Here is a 21,190-nt window from a genome sequence, read left to right as displayed (position 1 = left end):
CCATTCCTACAGCTTTGGTCTGTAAATCTCTGATGGAGGTTCTTCAGACCAATTCCACCTGCTGTTGAGGAGCAAGCTACTCAGATAGACCCTAGCCAGTCAATTCCAAGGCCAAACCTTGAAACTGAGAATAGGCCTTCCACTTTTAAATCATTGATACCACCAACATGGATACAGAAAAGAAAGAAGAGGTCTACTGATCCCGACCTTAAGTCAAAAAAGGGACCAGATCAAGAACTCAAAGAGCCAAACACTTCTGCCCAAAGTAGGAGGGAGAGGAGTCCTGGGATCAGGCATTGTCCACAGACTTTAGCCAATTGCCCAAATAGAGCCCGTTTGCCCAGGAAATGCTAGGCAAGTTATCACCACCCAGTTGAGAGTTTCTACAGGAGAAGAATCCCTTATTTGTTAAGAACAATATTGGGTGTCCTTCTCAATGTTGGGTTTCAACCTTCAGGATAAATGCTCTACAATGGTAAACAGACTGTTGAAATGTCGACACTGGCCGATGGAGGAGTTGAGATACCTTCCTCAGTTCTTCACTAGCACTGTACTCTACTTGTTTCCCAACACTAAGTGGATAATTAGCACAATATCTTTATGCTACCAACTAGTACAGAAGCTACTGCCTAGTTCCCTGAAAGGGCATTCTGCTAGAGTGGTTGCTGCATCCATGGCATTTCTCAGAGGAGCGCAACTGAGAGGTATTTGCAAGGCAGCAACCTGGTCTCAGCCTTTGACATTTGCCACATATTATAGACTGGATGTCTGGGCTAAACTTGATGCTGCATTCAGCAGAACGGTGATTTCCTGTGTATTGGTGTGACATTCTGCTACTGGTAAGGGGAGTTACCAGTCCCTCATGTGTGATTTCACAGAAACCACAAAGAAGAAAGACAGGTGGCTTACCAGGCATGGTGGACGTGGTGGCGCTGCGGGCTAAACCGTAGAAGCCCCTGTGCTGCAGGGTCAGAAGACCAGCAGTCGTAAGATTGAATCCACGCGACGGAGTGAGCTCCCGTCGCTTTGTCCCAGCTCCTTGTCAACCTAGCAGTTCGAAAGCATGCAAATGTGAATAGCTAAATAGGTACCATCTCGATGGGAAGGTAAAACAGCATTCCCTAGTCGCGCTGGTCACGTGACAACGGAAACTGTCTTCTGACAAGTGCTGGCTCTACGGCTTGAAAAACGGGATGAGCACCACCCCATAGAGTTGGACACAACTGGACTAAAAATGTCAAGGGAACTTAACCAGTAATTGTAGTTCTTCAAGTGGTCATCTGTGAATTCACACAACCTGCCCATTTCCCCTTCAGTCTGCCACACAACTCTTGGTGTTTCTGAATCAGTAGCATACTAAGAGAACTGCCCTCAGGATTGGGAGGGAATGTGGTGTAGGGGGCATGTCCTAATATTTTTTTCTAGGCCCTATAACAGTGGTTTCCAAACATGGGTCCCCAGATGTTCTCAGAGTAAAACTCCCAGAAGCCTTCACCACTAGCTGTGCTGGCCAGGATTTCTGGGAAATGTAGTCCAAGAACATCGAGGGACTCAAGGTTGGGAACCACAGCTCTTGAAGATTCCCATATGTGCAAAACAAACCTCGCAGATGACCACTCAAAGAATTCCAGTTACAGGTAGTTACACAGTTACACATATAAACCAGTTGCGCATAAGTAGAGTCTCATTGTGTCAGCATCCCAAAATATACTGATACCTTCACTGGATTTTGAGGGGAGTGATTGTCACCATTGCAATAATGCTACTCTTTATTTCCTTCCTTTCTTTGCTCCTCCTCTTCCTGCTTCATCAGCCTGGCTTGTTTGGGGAGTGTTTTTTGCCTCTTTTCTGTCCCAGACTTAAACTCCTTGATTTTTTTTTGTTTTTTGTTTGTTTGTTTGTGTTTTGAGATTTTAACGTCCCAAGTTCCACACAGAAAGGGACAAAAAGGGGCTGATGTATTTGATGGCCAGAGGGGATGTCATAAATTTAAGTTCAGGCCTTCATCACGCCGGTACCCATATCCATAATGGAAGGAACGAAACAGTGTTGAAGTGGAGCCAAGATTCACAGTGTTGAAGAGCCGGAACATGTTGATTAGCAGAGACGTAATTAGTAATCTCTTTCTGAGTGGAAGCACAGTCCTCACAGCATAGTTGAGAATGGTATGGATTTGCCCTGCAGCAATTCTGTTGTTGCAGCCTCTCCCTAGTGTAATGAAAAGTTTGTAGCTAGCTTGGTCTTAAGTGGACAATTAAGACCTAGGAGCTTTTTAAAAACATACCATTGGTGGATGTGAACACTGCTAGAAATGATTTGGTGATATGGGTCCTTATAGCTGCATGCAATGTTTGACTCCCCTTTTTTAAAAACAGTTTTCACTGACGAAGAAAAGTGACTAACTGAAATTATCTTACCACAGAAATCTGTGCACTAATTAAGAGGCTTTATATCTTTTATTAGCCTTGGGCGTAGGCATGAAACATAGTGAACAGAATATTTCCTGAAAGTATCCGTTAATTATTATTTTTTAATGGGATTTGCTTTTTAATTGGGAAAGAAGTTGCAAAGTAGGTGATTCATTATAGTTCAGCTTCAGTTATTTGAGCGTGGTTGATTTACATGGGGAATGTTAATAGGGAATCTGGTACCTGTTGCTTTTGAAGATAAGCCCAAGGTCCCCCTGTCACAGTCTGTCTGAACACGGAAAAATCAAGGAAGGATGATTAGTACCCTGAGGCTTCTGAACCTTTATGACTAGAAGAAGCCAAATTATTGACTGGCAGATGCAAAGAATAGAAGCCCAGATTGGCCTCTTGCGCCCACCCCCATATTAAGAACCCATTAACATTTGTCCTTTTGACAGCAACTTTTTCTCAATAATGAAAACAAACAGGCTGTTGACAGTTCAAGGCTAAGTCATCTGAAGGGGAAGGGTTCCTTTTATGACACTTGCAGAGCATTTTTTTGTGAACTGTATGGCTATTAACGTGGTTAATTAACCTCCTGGGGGAACCCTTAATTGCCAGAATAACCACAGTGTCCCCATAGAATCACTTTAGCCCTCCGGAATGATTTCATACTCTTCCTCCCATTAGAGTCTGATTGACGTAAAAAGAGAATAAAATTGGCTCCCTATGAAAAGATAGTTGACTAGGCTTTGACCTGAAAGCTTCCGTTTTTCCGCTTCCATGGTGCGTGTGCATGTGTGGAAGGAGGGGACCTTGGCATTGATGGGACCCCGTGAATATGGAGGTCCTTTAATTATTTCTTAAAATAAACCTGATTTCCTCTAAATCTGACTGTGACATAGTACTCATAAAGCTTTTTCTTTAGCCCATTCATAGCCTTCAATGCAAGGCCTGAATAAAATGAAAGAGTTTTGTAAAAACTGTAAAAGCAATGGTGAGGACAGCTAAGAGCACTGAAAATGGGCGAGTGTGTTACTACTCCTGAGAGGACAATTTTGGTGAGTTGTTCATTATAGCTTAAGATAGGTTTCCTGGATAATAGCGGTCTCTTGGACCAAAGCATAGTACTGTACTAAACATTTGAAGATAGGACTTATGTATTTATCTTTTAGAAAAGTATCCATATTTTTTCCCTAGGTACTTAATGTCAGTCTTGAAAATTACTGTGAAATTAATAGCCCCCGCCCAAAAAATGTTTTGGGCGGGGGCTATTGTTGTTATGTTGTTATGTACAGTATCATCAAGTGGGAACTAACTTATTAGTGACCCTAATAGGGCTTTCAAGATAAGTGAGATATTTAAGGTGTGGTTTTACCAGTTCCATCCTCCCTGATGAGTTTCTGTGGCTGAGAAGGAATTTGAACCCAGGCCATCTGAGTCCCAGTCTGTCACTCCCTCAGTTTATATCCCACACTTTGTATCCCCTGGATAATAATAGCTCACATGTGCAATGAACGTGTGTCAGTTCATTATTTAGATTCAGAATCTTATCGGTTATTTATGCTGGTATAAATTCAGTGGCATAAATTATAGTAGATACAGTAATTACTACCAGTTAACAGATCACTGTTTTGGATGTACAAGTGGCAACTTGTTAACTAATAAAAATTAGCTGCTTCAATTTATCCCATTGAACTTACATCCGTTTAGTTATTAGGCCACTATTATGAATTTCCCTCAGCATGATGCAGAAACAGTCTACCTGATTAGAATTTTGTCACAGATGTCTTAGGAAGTGAGGTGGATATTCTTGAACACCATAAATGGACTCATAATGTTCGCTGGACTGTAGTAAATTGGTTTTTCATTTCATATGTGTGTCCAGAGGCAGAATATTCATCTTAGTTCACGGTAATGTAAAAACATCTTTGAAGGAGATTTGTAAGGCTGAGGAGACTGATGGGTAAGTCTGGGAATTCTCTGAGGCCTTAGTGCAAACCAGAACACAAGCAGAAGCTTCCTTCCATGCTGTATTCTCCATTAACCTGGTATCTTCAATCTCTTTAATTTATAGCGAGACTTCTGAGACACACACAAATTGAGACTTCTTAGATATTTTGCAAGTCAACCATCTCATGTGTGGAATTTCATCATCGAGAGTATTATCTGCGAACTTGGGCTCAAATCCAGTTGGCAGTCCCAACAAAAGGAAATCCACCAAATCCATAGCATTCACATACAATAAATGTTGATTTCCTGTTTATCAATAGATTTAATGGGTTTCCTGTAATTGGTAGTAACAATTAGGCCTTAGCAAGTGTACTTTTGACTGCAGATTATTTAGGACTATAAAATGATGCTGGCTCCTCTCCTTGCACAATTCCATTGTTTATTTCCTTTGATTCAATGTAAAAATTGCACCACTTTCCTCACTGTTTTGTGATTGTCTTATTGTTTTGCTTATCAAAAAGAAAACCTGCCTTCTCCAATTCACCCTTTTAGGGTCTTCCCTTCAGTTTCTTGTTAGTTTGGTGCTGACGTTATACCACCGCCAACGTTCCTGAAATGCAACACAACCAGTGCCTCATATAAGGCAGTAGCCTGTCATATTGTCCTTCATCCCATCCCCCTGGCCGAACCTCCAGTAGGAAGGACACCTGTTCCTCAATTGACAGGATTACACAGTCAGCAGCCGCAGCAAAAAATGTCTGGACCCCAGGTGTTTCCAATTTGGCACACTTGACTTGTGGTCTGAGGTCCACGCTGTCCCCCAAAACTTATCATGTTGTGTAACACTCCTCCAAGTTATGGCGGTTTGCTTTTCTCCGTTTGAGCAAAAGATGGGAGGGGGTGTTGTATCGTACTATGAAATGACAAGCATGGATGCAGATCTGATAGGAGAATCTCCTGGGGAACATGGACTGAATCGGGCACTTATTTGTAAGCCCTTAATTGGTTGTGGATTGGATTGAGGGGCCACTGCACAGCTCTACTTGGGACTGCCCTCAATTTGGCATAATTTTGTCTCCCCACAGTATCTGTGTCTCTGCACTACGAGGAGATTTGCATCTGACATAACCTGGCCGTGCTCTTACTCCACCGTTCTCCTTCCCCTTCTTTGGCTTTTCTAATGGCAGACCTTAGGTCTGCTGGCCGTTTCCTTTGCTCACAGATCTCCATAAATCAGCCAGGAGAAGAACTATGTTGTGACCTAAAGGCATTTCTGCAGGCAAAAGGGCAGTTCTACTGACTTATTTATTTATTTATTTATTTATTTATTTATTTATTTAATTTATATGCCGCCCACTCTACCCAAAGGTCTCTGGGCGGCTTACAACAATTAAAATTCAATGGAATAAAATAAAATGATTAAAATACAATTAAAATACAATTAAAATACAATTAAAATTGCCATCATTAAGACCCACAGTTAATGTTATTTCAATTAAAAGCCTTCTGGAACAGGAAGGTTTTGACCTGGCGCCGAAATATCATCAGTGTCGGCGCCAGGCGAATTTCAGTTGGGAGGGCGTTCCATAGTCTGGGGGCAGCTGCCGAGAAGGCCCTTTGTCTACAAGCCATCCCTCTTACCTCCTTGAGGGATGGCTCTTTCAAAAGGGCCCCCTGGCTAGATCTTAACAGCCGGGTAGGCTCATATGGAAGGAGGCGGTCCTTCAAGTATCCAGGGCCCAAGCCGTTTAGGGCTTTATATGTCAAAACAAGCACTTTGAATTGGGCCCGGACAGCAACTGGTAACCAGTGTAAATTATACAGAATCGGCTTGATGTGCTCTCTGGCGGCCCCACCACTCACCAGCCGCGCAGCTCGATTCTGAACCAGTTGCAGTCGCCGGACCGTCTTCAAAGGCAGCCCCACGTAGAGCGCATTGCAATAATCAATACGAGATGTTACCAGTGCATGTGTAACTGTCATGAGACTCCACTCGTCCAGGTAGGGCCGTAGCTGGTATAATTTCCGCAGCTGAAGGAAGGCACCCCTGGCCACCGAGTCCACCTGAGCTTCCAAAGTTAGACTGGGGTCCAGGAGCACCCCCAGGCTGCGGACCCTGTCCCTTAGGGGGAGTGTAACCCCATTCAGGACAGGGAAGTGGCCCTCCAACCTGTCCGGCGAAGCACCCACTAACAGCACTTCCGTCTTGTCTGGATTGAGTTTCAATTTATTAACCCTCATCCAGTCCATTATCAGGTCCAGACACGAGTTCAGCACAGAAACCGCCTCACCTGGATTGGTGGAAAACGAGAGGTAGAGCTGAGTGTCGTCAGCATATTGCTGACTCCTCAGCCCAAACCTCCTGATGACCTCTCCCAGCGGTTTCATGTAGATGTTAAACAGCATGGGGGACAGTATCGAGCCCTGAGGAACCCCATGACATAAATGCCATGGGGCAGAGCAACTGTCCCCCAGCACCACCCTCTGGATACGGTTAGCTAGGAAGGAGCGGAACCACCGTAAAACAGTGCCCCCAACTCCTAACCCAGCCAGCCTATCCAGAAGGACACCATGGTCGATGGTGTCAAAAGCCGCTGAGAGGTCCAGGAGTATCAACAGGGTCACACTCCCCCTGTCTCTCTCCCGGCAAAGGTCATCATACAGGGCGACCAAGGCCGTCTCTGTACCAAAACCCGGCCTGAAACCCGACTGAAATGGATCCAGAAAATCCGTTTCATCCAGCAGCGCCTGGAGTTGCCCGGCCACAACCCGCTCCAACACCTTGCCCAAATAAGGGAGGTTCGCCACTGGTCGGTAGTTGACCACCAGCCTTGGGTCCAGGTTAGGCTTTTTAAGGAGTGGTCGAATCACCGCCTCTTTCAAGGCGGTAGGGACCACTCCCTCTCTCAGAGAGGCGTTTACGGCCTCCTGGACCCAAGTGCGAACCCCCCTGGCAGATCTTCCAATTAGCCAAGATGGGCAAGGGTCGAGCGGCGTGGTGGTAGAACGGACAGATCCAAGCACCCTGTCCACATCCTCGGGTCTCAACAATTGAAACTCATCCATTAAAGTTTGACCTAAGCACGGCACACTGGACACATCTTCCGATTTTGCAGTAACAGTGGAGTCCAGCCCACTGCGAATCTGAGCGATTTTTTCCTCAAAATGAATAGCAAACTCATCACAGCGAGCTGATGAGCAGTCCGGGACCTCCACCGGGTTTCCCGGTTGAAGAAGATCCCGGACCACCCGAAACAGCTCTGCTGGACGACATTCTGAGGAAGCAATGCGGCTGGAGAAATATTGCCGTTTCGCCAGCCGTATTGCCACGAAATAGGCCCGATAATGGGCTCTAAGTCGTGTTCGATCAGATTCCCAGCGGGACTTCCTCCACCTGCGCTCTAGCCGTCTCCCCTCTCGCTTCATCGCCCGCAGTTCAGAAGTATACCAGGGAGCTGTCTGGGCTCGGCGAGCAGGGAGAGGGCGCTTAGGCGCAATCGTGTCAACCGCCCGGGTCATCTCCCTATTCAGCTTAAGGAGCTTCTATTCTTGATTCTCCCCGCAATCAGTACATTTTAAAGTTCATACTGCCTTTGAAAGTGGTAGTCCATTTGTTTCCAAGATCTTATGGAACAGCAATGCTCCCATCAGTCACAACCACCTAAAACCAGTTGTTTCTACCCTTTCTGAAGTCAGCTGATGAAACTTCACTTGTGGCAGACCGTGATATTCCAATACAAACTGCCCACTTGAATGCTTTTATCTTGTTCTACTGATTAGTCTTCAGAGATCGCATATTTTGTGATTCCCTGCATCCCCTGCCCTTCCTAGAGATGTGCAAGTAAAATAGCTTCATCTTAAATCAGATGAAAATTACATGAACGTTACATTATTTTATAGCCTTTAGCAATCCAGACGCAATTCCACCGACAGTTCCACAAAGTAATAACTTAAATGGATCGATTTCCGAGATGAGGATAGTGCTTCTTTAAACATTCAAGATGGTGAAAGAAATAAAAATCTAGTTGTTATTCTTTTTTGTGTGGATCAGATAAATGGAAATAAATGCTTCATAGAAAGTAAGCTGTGATTGAAGCTTCCAGGATTCTGATACAGTATTTCGTGAAGTGCTAGGCCATTCTGAACATAAAGTCCCTCTCACACACATTCACGCAGTTTCCTCCTCTCTTCACACTTTTCTTTTTCTTTGCTCCTTCGGATGTACATGAAAGAGAAAGTCCATCTCACCTCCTTTTACACTTAAAATACATCTGAAAAAGATGAGCAAATAAGAAAGTAAGAATTACATTCCTGTGCTTTCTGAATTATACAAATACTCACTGCAGGTGAGAGAACAGGGGCTCAAGAGAAATCATCTGCTTCCTAACTCTAAGTTGGGTTTACAGAGAGCTCCCTTCAGAAATTACTTTCAGCAATTTCCCAAGGGGCGGCCATGTTAATCCAGACTCTGTTGCAGCAAAAGTGATAAAGAGTGTTACCAGTACATGTAATGCTCATATACAGTATTTTATTTGGCATAAGATTTTGTGGACATGTTGCGAACAGGAGCTACACTCCATGCATCCGAAGAAGCAGGTTGCAGTCCATGAAAGCTTTTACCACTTCAAACCTGATGACAAGGAGTTTGATAGAGGTAATTTGGAGATAAACAAGGATATATTTTACCTGGAAGCTCAAAATCAAAATTACGAATGTCATATAAGGATGGTGGTTGCCTTACTGAAATCTCTTATTGGAGCAGAATATACGTAATAGCAGTGAACTGTATGCTGGTGAACAACTGAATGGTGTGACTGGGAAAAGAGAAGAGGCACTATCATACAAAGGGTAGAATGGTTTGCACAGTCTATTTCTTAGACCACGCTGTTAAGCTATTTTTAAAATGGATCTTTTTTGTTGACTATACTTGACATCCCTGAATGCGATGACTGGTAACTTCATTTCTAGAAAGGAAAGAAAAAGTCAAAAAATATTACAAGTAGCATACAGTGGTGCCCCGCTTTACGACGATAATCTGTTCCATTAAAATTGCTGTTACGTGATATCGTCATCAAGCGAAAGTAAAAAACCCATTGAAATGCATTGAAAACCATTCAGCGTGTTCCAGTGGGCAAAATACCTCATTGTAAAGCGAAGATCCTCCATAAGGGAAGCCATTTTCGATCGCTGTCTTCCGGAAATAGGTTCGGAAAACATTGGGTGGCCATTTTGAAAACGCAACGATCAGCTGTTTTTGATCATCGTGAAGTGAAAAATCGGTTCCCGAAACAGGGAACCAATCGACCAGATAGGCGGGATATAAATAAAATCCGACCAGATAGGCGGGATATAAATAAAATAAATAAAATAAATAAAATAAATAAAATAAATAAAACAAATAAATAAATCTTCGTCAAATGAAAAAAAAACATTGAATCGTCGTTTTGCAGTCACTAGAGCGATCACAAAAAACTAATCGTCAACGATTTCGTCATCTAATGGGATTGTTGTGAAGCGGGGCACCACTGTAATTGTGTTTGTTTATTTTTGGTTTGTTTCTTTAAATTATTTTTATCTCACCTTTCTCCTCAAGAAAGACCCAAGGTGGCTTACATTATTAAAATGTATAAAGCTAAAAACAGTAAGTATACAAATATTTTTTTAAAAAATCAAATAAAACCAAAAGCAACACCAAAATCACATTCAAAGTAATAAGGCACAACCATCCATTCAAAAACCCCACTCAGGAAACTAATCACTCAGGGAAAGTCTGCCTGAAAAGCAAGGTCTTTGCCTGCTTGTGGAAGGACAGCAAAGATGGGGCCAGCCTGGCCTCCTGTGGGAGGGAGTTCCAGAGTCTGGGAGCAGCAACAGAGAAGGCTCTCTCCTGTGTTCTCTCCTAATGTGCCTGTGAGGATGGTGACACTAAGAGAAAGTGCCACCATCCTAATTTTTGTTCTTGTTTCGTCGTTTAGCTGTGTCCGACTCTTCGTGACCTCATGGACCAGAGCACGCCAGGCCCTCCTGTCTTCCACTGCCTCTCAGAGTTTGGTCAAATTCATGTTGGTCGCTTCGGTGACACTGTCCATCCATCTCATCCTCTGTCATCCCCTTCTCCTCTTGCCATCACACTTTCCTAACATCAGGGTCTTTTCCAAGGAGCCTTCTCTTCTCATGAGATGGCCATCCTAATAAGCAGATCTTATTACCCAGGTAGGCTCATAAAGGGAGATACAGTGTTTTAGATAGCTTGGACCCAAGCCATTAAGTGCTTTATAGCTTACAACCAGTACAGTGGTGCCTCGCATAGCGGCGTTAATCCGTTCCAGGATTAACGTCGCTATCCGGAAACATCGTTTTCCGAAACAAAAAACCCATAGAAATGCATTAAACTCCGTTTAATGCATTCCTATTGGGGAAAAACTCACCGCTATGAAGGGAATCCTCCATCTGGCCGCCATTTTTGCTGCCCGGTAAGCGAGGAATCCGGGCCAAAACACAGGGGGCGGCCATTTTGCCAGCTTCCCTGCTCCAGCCCCTCCCCCTCCCCGCCTTACAGCTGATCCGCGGTGCCTCTTTGAAGTTTCCGCAGCAGCTAAATAGGCAGGGAAAATGCCCTGGGGAAGCCTCTGAAAGCCCCGCTTTGCCGGGTTGGGTGGGGGTGTGGCAGGGACAGGCCCGCCACCCCCCGCCACCCCCCCCGCGCACGCCCCCGCGGCAAAGCGGGGCTTTCAGAGGTGCATTTTCACTGCTGAAAAAAGCCCCAGAAGGCTTCCGAAAGCGGCGCTTTGCCGGTGTGGGTGGGGGTGGGGGTGTGGTAGGGGCAGGTCCGCCACCCTCCCGCCTCCCACCCCCACCACCCCACCCCCCGCGCCACTTTCGAAGACTCCTGTGGCTTTTTTCAGGAGTGAAAATGCACCTCTGAAACCCCCGCTTTGCCGCCGGGGGGCGTGGGGGGGGCGTGGCTGGCCTGTCACTGCCACCCACCCACCCACCCCCATCCCGGCAAAGCGGGGCTTTCAGAGGCTTCCCCAGGGCATTTTCCCTGCCTATTTAGCTGCTGCGGAAGCTTCAAAGAGGCACCGCGGATCAGCTGTAAGGCAGGGAGGGGGAGGGGCTGGAGCAGGGAAGCTGGTGCTCAGCTCTTTTCTGGGACGATCCTTCCCCCTCCCTCATCGCAAGCTGTGCAGAAATGGGGCATTTGCGATGAGGGGGGGAAGCCATCATCGCAAAGCGATTTTTCCCTATAGGGAACATCGCAATGTGATGCAAAAAGCGATGGCAAAATCTTCATCACTATACGGATTCCTCTTTAAACGGGGCACCCGTTAAGCGAGGCAGCACTGTATTTTGAACTGTGCTTGGAAACACATTGGTAGCCAGAGGAGCTGTTACAGTATTTCTCCGTTTATAAGACGACTCAATGTATAAGACGACTCCCCCTTTTCTAGCCCCCAAATTAGATAATTTGATCCCTGCAGGGCTTAGGAAGTGAATTAAGCAGCTGTGAAAGGGCTGCACGATCGCACTCCTTTGATCCTGAAGCTGCCATGAATAGGCATCAGGATCAAAGGGATGCGATCGTGCAGCCGTTTCCTGCCTGCTTTACCGAGAGGGAGCCTTCCCTTCCTTTTTGCTAAGCCCTGTGGCTTCGCAAAAGGCAGGGAAAGTGGCTGCCTTCCATATATAAAGCGACCCTCAATTTTTTGTCTTAATTATTTAAGGAAATAGTGTTGTTTTATACACGGAAAAATACAGTATTTGTTCTCTGTGACCAGCTCTAGTTAGTGATCTGGCAGCTGCATTTTGGACCCGAACACTTTTCAGAGGTAGCCCCACATACAGCTTGTTACAGTAATCCAGCTGGGATGTAACTAGGGCATGACCACCTGCCATACTAATGAAACCAAGTTACTTATTTGCTCCTTGCAAAAAGTTACATAATGATTTACTTTGAAGAGAAACTTTCCAAACTGTGTTGTTGTTGTTGTATTTTTAATGTGTCATGGGGAGGGTTGGAGAATATGCAGGGCTGCTATTTTCATTGGCCGTTCTAAGTTTATGTACCGAATGTAAACATGCACTAGATCTTTGTAGGTTCCTTCTAAGGCTGTGTTTTAGCCGGTAGCCCTTTCCTGGGCTCTTCCCCTCCCTCCGTTTCCCTCAGTGTCTTTACAGCTTGTCGGCATGGTGAAATTAGTTGCCGATTTTGTTCGGATAGCAAATGGAATGACAGCTGTCTGAAATGCATGCTGAAAATTAATCATTCTCAGATATGAATATACAAGCACCCTCCCCAGCTTCCCCAGAAGTGGAGAGAATATAAATCATGCCTGTTCTGTTCTGCCAGTGTACATGTGCGGTTTGATGGAAGTGAAACGTTTAATCCAGTTACAGCTCATTGACTTGCACATTGATGCTTAGAAAAAGGAAAATAAATCCAAAGCTTTATTCTTGGTTCCAATATTGGAATGAAGTCTCGCAACCGCAGGCCTGTTCATGCCTTTCTGGGCAGGCATCTCATTCTGAAATGGCCATTTTTCTTTTCTTTTCTTTATTTGGTGCCAGGTAAATTTAGTTTTAAGAATAATTTCTTACCTTCTGAGCTCTCTCTTTAGCAAGGAGCCGTCTGTTAACAGAAGTGAAAGAGTTAGGTTCCAGCTTATGGCTCTCCCTCTGGACATCAGAAGTGGATTTTCTCAGGCAGCTCTGTTGTGTATACAAACACATTTTGTGAGAGGTGCACAGGAGTATACCTCTGATATTGTGTCACCCATCAGTAAAGTGGTCCAGAGACCATTACTTAATAGAAAAAGTCAGTCCAAACACCATGTTGGAAAACACAAGTAGTACTAAAAATCTAGTCAAAGCAGTAATGCATAACAATCCATGTTAAAAATTCACACACAGGTAGCTTGTTACCTTCAGGTAACAAGCCTGCTTGTGGAAGGACAGCAAAGATGGGGCCAGCCTGGCCTCCCATGGGAGGGAGTTCTTGAATTGGGATTAGAGATGGGGGATATTTGTATACAATTATGAATTTCCCCCCCACAGGTGAAAATAACAAGGGTTCGGCCTCATGGGGCTGGATTGTCCACTCACCATTCCATTGCGGGCGCGCTCTCAACGGAGCCTTCTTATCATGCTGTTGTCCACAACGGATTAGCCCCTCTGCGACCTGGCAGAGAGGCTTGTCTTCCCGCCTCCTGCCAGGAGTAGCTAATCCATTGCAGACAGCGACGCGATAGGAAGCCGCCATCGAGTGCGCGTGAGTGGACAGGCCCTCATTATTTTCACATGTGGGGAGATAGTCGTATACAAATAGCCTCATCTCTAATTGGGATCGTATTTGACAGAGTTATGGTAAGCAGCATGGCCTTGCTTTGTGCTAAAACTTGGACAAGTTTTGAAAGGATGAAGAGGCAGCTCTAATTCTTGTTCTGAAAAGATCCTGCCACGAGCCATTTTTGCGACCATTCTTGCCAACACGTAGCCAGTTCAATGGTTATTGTTCTGAAAAGAAAATGCAGTGGTGCCTCACTTAACAATTGCCTCATTTAGTGATGAATTCGCATAACAATGTGTTTTTTTAGAAAATAATATGCACCGTATAACGATGTTTCCTATGGGTGATTTTCGCTTAGCGAAGTTTGAGACCATGCTTCGCATAACGAATTGCGATTTTAGGTCCCCTGCTTCACTTAATGATGTTTCTTTTTTCAATTTAAGAAGTGTCTTAGAAGGGTCAAAAACGGTTCTAAATGCTTGGATTCGTTAGAGGACCCCCTAAGTCGTGTGCAAACCTGATTTGGCTTTGATCTGACTTTTCGTTAATTTATCGTGAATTTTTTTTTCAGCCCATAGGAACCAATGCACCTGTCAAAATCTGACAGCTCCATGCTTTCCTATGGGGGAGAAAACAATTCACCATAAATTAACGAAAGTTCAGATCAAAGCCAAATCAGGTTTGCACACGACTTAGGGGGTCCTCTAACGAACCCAAGCATTTAGAACAGTTGCTGAGTCTTCGTTAATTTTTTGTGAATTTTTTCTTCCCCCATAGGAAATAATGGAGCTGTCAGATTTTGACAGCTGTCAAAAGTTGGGGGGGGAAATTCACCATAAATTAACGAAAAATCAGATCAAAGCCAAATTAACTTTTGCATCTGTTTTAGAGGGTGCAGAAGCTAATCCAAGCATTTAAAACCATTTTGACCCTTTTATGACACACTTAATTTTGCAAAAATTGACTTCGCAAAGCCATTGAAATGTATTGAGTCAGCTTCAATACATTCCAATGGAGGAAACATTGTATCGTTTAACGATGTTTCCTATGGGTTTTTTCGCTTAAGGACGGCAATCCGTGCCTATTGGAACGGATTAACCGGTTTCCAATGCATTCCTATGGAAAATGGTGTTTCGCATAACGATGTTTCACATAACGTTTTTTTTTAACCAATTAAAATCGTTATGCGAGGCACCACTGTGCTTTGATTTTAGTCTGAGAAGGGTAGGTGATACCTAAAGAGAGGATGATTTCAACCTTTCACTGTTATCTGCCACTTCTGTCCGTATATCACTAGGTGCAATGTGTGGTAGGTAATTGATTTATCAATAGGGTTGGCTTCAGGCATCCAGTAATGATTCATTCATTCATTCATTCATCCATCCATCCATCCATCCATCCATCCATCCATCCATCCATCCATCCATCCATCCATTCATTCATTCATTCATTCTTTCTTTCTTTCTTTCTTATTTATTTATTTATTTATTTATTTATTTATTTATTTATTATTCAACTTAAAATACAATAAAAGATAAAAACAATTTTAAAAACAGCACAGCCGTTCTCAGTGTGGATACCATAGCTGGTGAAGATTAAGGAGCCTTTTGGAAAGAAAGAAACAGCGACCATAATATCCACAGAGGATCAGTTCCAACCACCACCACCCCTGCACTGCAGATACCAGAAAATGTGGAAGGATCAAACACTGTACATTTCATGGTTTCTGGCTCCCTCTAGCTGTTAAATACAGCCTGGAAATACATATCAATATGTATTGGGGGGGGGTTAGTATTTTCAAGATAAGTGAATCAGTGGATACTGATCCCATGGATAGGGGGTCCTACTGTATTTTGCAGAGGGTGGAATCTCAAGTTCTTTCCATCTAGGTTATGAGAAAATTTTCAAAAACTGGTGAATTTTCATCAGAAATAAAGTAAAAACAAATATTCATCCATTCTTAGATATTCGTTGTTTAGTCATTAAGTCATGTCCGACTCTTCGTGACCCCATGGACCAGAGCACGCCAGGACCTCCTGTCTTCCACTCCCTCCCAGAGTTGGGTCAAACTCACGTTCATAGCTTCAGTGACACTATCTAACCATCTCGACCTCTGTCGTCCCCTTCTCCTCTTGCCCTCACACTTTCCCACCGAGGTGGTACCTATTTATCTACTCGCATTTTTACATGTTTTCGAACTGCTAGGTTGGCAAGAGCTGGGACAAAGCGACGGGAGCTCACTCCGTTGCGTGCATTTGATCTTCCAACTGCTGGTCTTCCGACCCTGCAGCACACAAAGGCTTCTGCAGTTTAGCCCGCAGCGCCACCACGGTATACCCAATAGCAATTGCTATGAAGATGGGAGCTAATAAAATTGATGAGTTATACCTATATTTTATTTTATTTTTTAGGAGAAACCTGCCTTTCCCCTTAAAAAGGACCCGTAGTTAAAAATACAATATTCAAAACAAAAAACAGTAAATTATTCAAATATGTTAAAAGAATTAGATAAGCATTAGATTCTAAATGTTTCATAAAGGCATCACTGGTATCTGTTCACACATGACGATTGCCAGGACATGGAGAAATAGAAGGAAACAAAGCCTACTGTGTAAAGTGCTCCGCTGTGACCTGTTTCTCAGCTTTCAAGCGTAAAAATCACTTGCCTGGCAGAATGAGAAAGTCTTCCTGCTGTCACAGTTGTCGGTACCGATAAGTAAGTGCATGGATTCTCGGGCTCCTACTAATTGATAGGATCCAAAGAGATGAAGCATTGTCAGCTGCCTCACCCTGGATGCCGCTATTCCATTCTCAGGCCCAGTGGATTCTTAATGGGTGGTTTGAGTTGTGAAACCCTGCAAAATAGTTGAAAGTCGTGAAGCTGGGGCTGCTGTCTTTTCCCTTTCCCGCTTTTTATGACAATTTTGGAAGCTTCTTTCTACCCCATTATTTTTAAGAGAAGCAAGGCTGCTCAAGAAGCAGGTGAGCGAATAAAGAATGTTGTTCTCGTCAGCAGTTTTTATAGCACAAACCCAGTCAAGGCTTTTGTGCTTCAGTTGATGTAACTGCAGACAAAGGGAAAAGGTAGTTATGCTGCAATATAATAGATTTATTTAAGCCTCTGTGCAGGCAGTAGATTTTCGGAGACTTGAGGGCAGTGTTCCTGCAGTAAACATGTTGGGTTTTTTTGCACTCCCTTGGTCTCTGGCCGGATAGTTTCAAACTTCTGGAACACTGGAAAAACTGGGGAAGTGGGGGGAAAGTAATGTATGTTCACTTTTACTGCCTGTTGTTTGTCATGCTTGAAAATCCCCCCCCCAAAAAAACCCACAAAAAAACCCCCATCTTTGATCTGAGAAATTTCAGGACAGAAGACATAGACTGTATGTCAAGGGTACAATAATTGGAACGGGAAATGTGTGGGCCTGTTTTCCCCCAGGGGTATTTCAGAGTTGTTGTTGTTGTTGAAATGAATGCTTTTTAAAATTAAAATTCAAAGCAATCATAGAAGAAAAGATAGACAGTATGGTTATGTTAAAAATACTGTATATGGATTATGAGAGCTGACGTCCCAAACAACATGTGGAGCAAATATTGAGAACTGCAAGCCAGAATCCTGTTGAATATTTATGTGAATTTAAGAGCAGGCACAGAATTAGCACAGCTAACTGCAGCTAACTGAAATGGTGATGTGCATGTGCCAGACGCATGAGCAGGCATATGCTCAACATGCAAACACCACTATTATTCATTCACTGTAAGCATCCTTCATTCTCGAGAGACTGTGGTAACATGCTCTGAATAGAGGTCCTGGAACAACATCTAGCATGGCTGAGGAGGCCAATTCCAGAGTGAGAATCCCTTACACCGAAGACAAATTCACTCTGTCCCCTGTCCAGCTCCCTGATTTTGATGGTTTGGGGACTGCCTCTTGTTGGCCTTGGCCTGCTGAAAAAGTGCCTCTTCAAATTGGGAGAGGCCATGCTGCACCGCCTGCCTCCAGGCTGAATGCTCAGATATCAGAGTTTCCGATCTGTTGAGGTCCATTCCTAAGGCCTTCAGATCCCGCTTGCAGATGTCCTTGTATTGCGGTGTGGTCTCCCTCTGGGGCGATTCCCCTGCACTCATTCTCCATACAGGAGATCCTTTGGAATCCGACCGTCAGCCATTCTCACGTCATGCCGAAGCCAACATAGATGTCGCTGTTTCAGTAATGTATACATGGTAAAAATTCCAGCTCATTCTAGGACTACTCTATTTGGAACTTTGTCCTGCCAGGTGATACTAAAAATGTGTCAGAGACAACGCATATGGAAGGTGTTCAGCTTCCTCTCTTGCCGTGCACAAAGGGTCCAGGACTCACCGCAGTACAGGCGTGTGCTCAGGACACAGGCTGTATAGACCTGGATTTTGGCATATTTCGTCAGCTTCTTATTAAGCCATACTCTCTTTGTGAGTCTAGAGAACATGGGAGCTGCTTTGCCAATGTGTTTATTTAGCTTAACATCTAGGGAGAGAGTGTCAGATATCGTTGAGCCAAGATACACAAAATCATGAACAACCTCCAATTCTTGTGTAGAGATGGTAATATCCTTTCACTATGGCATCTTACAAAGAATTCTTATCTCTGTTTAAATTTCTGGTAGGAGTTCAGTGCAAATCAGTCTGGAGTTCTCCCTCTCTAATCCAGACTTCTTTCCTTGGCTGCAGGGACTTCTGTTTTTTTGTTTTTGGTACCAAATGCATTCTCATAAATTCAGGCTTGAATCGATGTGGGGGTGTAGTGGTTCTGTTTTAAGCCGCTCCACTCAGCTACAATAGCAGGGAGACAGGCAGGGAAGCTGGCTGTCGTTTGGATCCTTTTCTCCCCAAATGTCAGAACCCTGTGGTAAGCCCTGCGAAATTTGTCACCGTCCCTGCGAACCAGGAGAAAAATATTGCAATTCCTTGTTGTGGGTTTTTCGGGCTTCTTGGCCGTGTTCTGAAGGTGGTTTTTCCTAACGTTTCGCCAGTCTCTGTGGCCGGCATCTTCAGAGGACAGCAAACTGTGCTCTGAATACATGTGTTCGAGAATACATTGCAATTCCTTGTTGTCAACTATAAGCCAAAGTTGTGTTTTCCCAGCCAAAGCAACTAGAACCATCACTGGCGTTGACAGCATCCCCATCAACTTCACTCCTGCAAGGATTCCTTCTGCTGTCCAGTCAGCTGCGATGGTGGGGAAGCTATGGGGCAAGACTCACCAGCTCCTCATCTGATATTATCATACCATATGGGATTGACAAATAATGATCTGGTCCCTTCCTGGATTTGGGGAAGGGGACATGGAGAAATAGAAGGAGGGATAGTTCACCTAAACAGCTGGGAACTGTGTAGTCACTCAGGCATACAGTGAAGGAATCCATTGTCTTGGTTCAGAATGGAAGACCTACTATTGAGTCTGGGGATGTGGGGAAAATCAGTTTATTTCTCATTTTAATACAGACTCGCTGACCTAATTCTCACTTTCCAAAAAGTATGCAAAACAGAATGCAATTATCCTTCAGTTTTTGTACTTCTCCAAGTTTTTCCTCAGCTCGTGTATTTTAAAAGAAATAGCATGCAAAAGAGCACGGATACGTTGTCTGGGGAAAGAGGTCTGTGCTGTAGAGAGTTGTCTAAAGGGTGTGCGCATTTGTGTGAGTGTGGAAAATGAACTCCTGAGCTCCCTGTGTTGACAAGGAAGGTCTGCAAAGAAGTTGTAAACCTATGGTTGTTGTAGGTTTTTCAGACTGTTTGGCCTTGTTCTGGAGGTTTTTCTTCCTAACGTTTCGCCAGTCTCTGTGGCCGGCATCTTTTGGCGAAACGTTAGGAAGAAAAACCTTCAAACAGACTGAAAAACCTACAACAGGCATCAGATCCCGGCCAGGAAAGCCTTTGAGAATAAGTTGTAAACCTGTTTGGCTGAATATAGCTACAGAGCTCCATTAAATTAGGGTCCTCACAGATCCTCAGCTAGCCAGCATGTCCCCTGGCCATACTACCCGGGAGATTTGGAGAGCTCTACTGCAGAAGTACCTTGCAAGGGAAATGGTATTTCCGTGTCATAAAAGTGGTTTTCCCAGGGGGAGGCTCATCCATTGCACTTTGGGTGTGCTGCTGATCCCTATGATTTCCCCAAATGTGGGGAACTCAACTGCATAATTTGTGAAATGGGGGATTGCCCTTGTGATTTCCCTGGTTTTTCTAGACTCCTTTTCATCTCTTTTTCTCCTCATCAGGACCTATTGCAAAGGCAGCAAGTCCTGGTGATGTCTTGTATTGCTTTCTCCCTCTTTTTCTTCCCTGTGGTAAAGGAGCTGGAGTCCCGAAGGCAGTTCGTGTTGTTCTGCCAACTCCTGCGACATCGCTGGAACCAGTTGTATTGGCTCTTGCCTTTCCATTGGACCATTTCAGCAATGTGGAGAGGGGGGGTTTGCTGCTTGGGCAACAGCCTATCCTCCATATTACTTTACCCAGGCTTCATGCTCTGGAGAGGACACTTCTTGATACAGAGCATGTTACCATAGTCTCTCGAGACTGAAGGATGCCTATGATGGATATGGTATGGTTTCCAGTTATATGGAACATTGTAACCAGATTCAGTTGCGTTCAAGTATAGCCCTATAGAAACCCTTCAACACAAGAAGGTCAAGAGTGGAAAAGCTGAAGAGCATACCGTAGTATGCTCAGAAATGAATAATACTGGAAAACAGCTCTTATGCAGAAATATTTATGTCCCCCTTTAATTGAGTAAATAACCTTAAAAACTTTTCATTGAAATTGGCATTCAACTATTCCAAATACACAGTAAAATTTTAATGCACCGTACTTTCCACTGAAATTAAAATGCACCAGAAACTGTTTTAAGGGCTGGCCCAAGCAAAATCTTTCTGGATTCAAATTGCTCTCCTTCCCTCCCTCCCTCATATTGTGTTGTGTTGTGGTATCTCTCTCATTGTAATGCCTCCATAGTGCCTGAATATGTTAATACTAAAACCTAGAGCAGGCAACAAGTATCGTCAAGTAATAGATGAAATGGTTAGAATTAAGACATGGAAAACCTCACATCCTGCTGATATTAATGCCCTCCCCTCCAGCCAACAAATAATGTATCATTTGAACAAATGTCTATTATTCACAGGGAATTGTAGAAGCAAGGCTGAAGGCTTGTCATAATTTGTAGCATGATGCCAATAAAATATATAGATAGGAAACCTTCAGAATCACATTGGGATTGTGTGGAAATAAAATATGGTAGCCTTCAGTTTTTCGTTTAACTCGTTTTTCAAAGATGGCGGGAGACTTATATTTTCTAACTGTAACTCAGGGAAGTATAATTAAATTGTGGATGGCTGCAAAGAAGACCATATTCGGAGTTCTAACAGGATAATTAATGTTCACATTATTTTAATTTACACAATCATTTAATCGTGTAGGTAGAAGGTGATCTGGCTTGCTTATGATACAAACGCAAGAGGAGATATTACAGATCATATTTTACAGATGGTACTCAGGTATTGGG

General features: G+C 43.9%; 1 protein-coding gene and 1 non-coding gene across 8 annotated transcripts in view; both read left to right on the top strand.

Annotated features, from left to right (window-relative positions):
* The window catches only part of FAT3 (FAT atypical cadherin 3), a 529,225-nt gene that overhangs the window by 345,211 nt on the left and 162,824 nt on the right, over positions 1–21,190 (top strand). The gene's annotated exons all lie outside the window — the stretch shown is intronic.
* LOC140706162 (U1 spliceosomal RNA) lies at positions 19,697–19,866 on the top strand. The gene has a single exon (XR_012085865.2). It is a non-coding gene; the product is annotated as a U1 spliceosomal RNA (small nuclear RNA).

The sequence above is a fragment of the Pogona vitticeps genome, chromosome 3 (genome assembly GCF_051106095.1).
Source record: "Pogona vitticeps strain Pit_001003342236 chromosome 3, PviZW2.1, whole genome shotgun sequence".
Lineage (NCBI taxonomy): Eukaryota > Metazoa > Chordata > Lepidosauria > Squamata > Agamidae > Pogona > Pogona vitticeps.
Note: the sequence above shows the minus strand (reverse complement) of the source record. Positions and strands in the feature narration are given on the sequence as shown.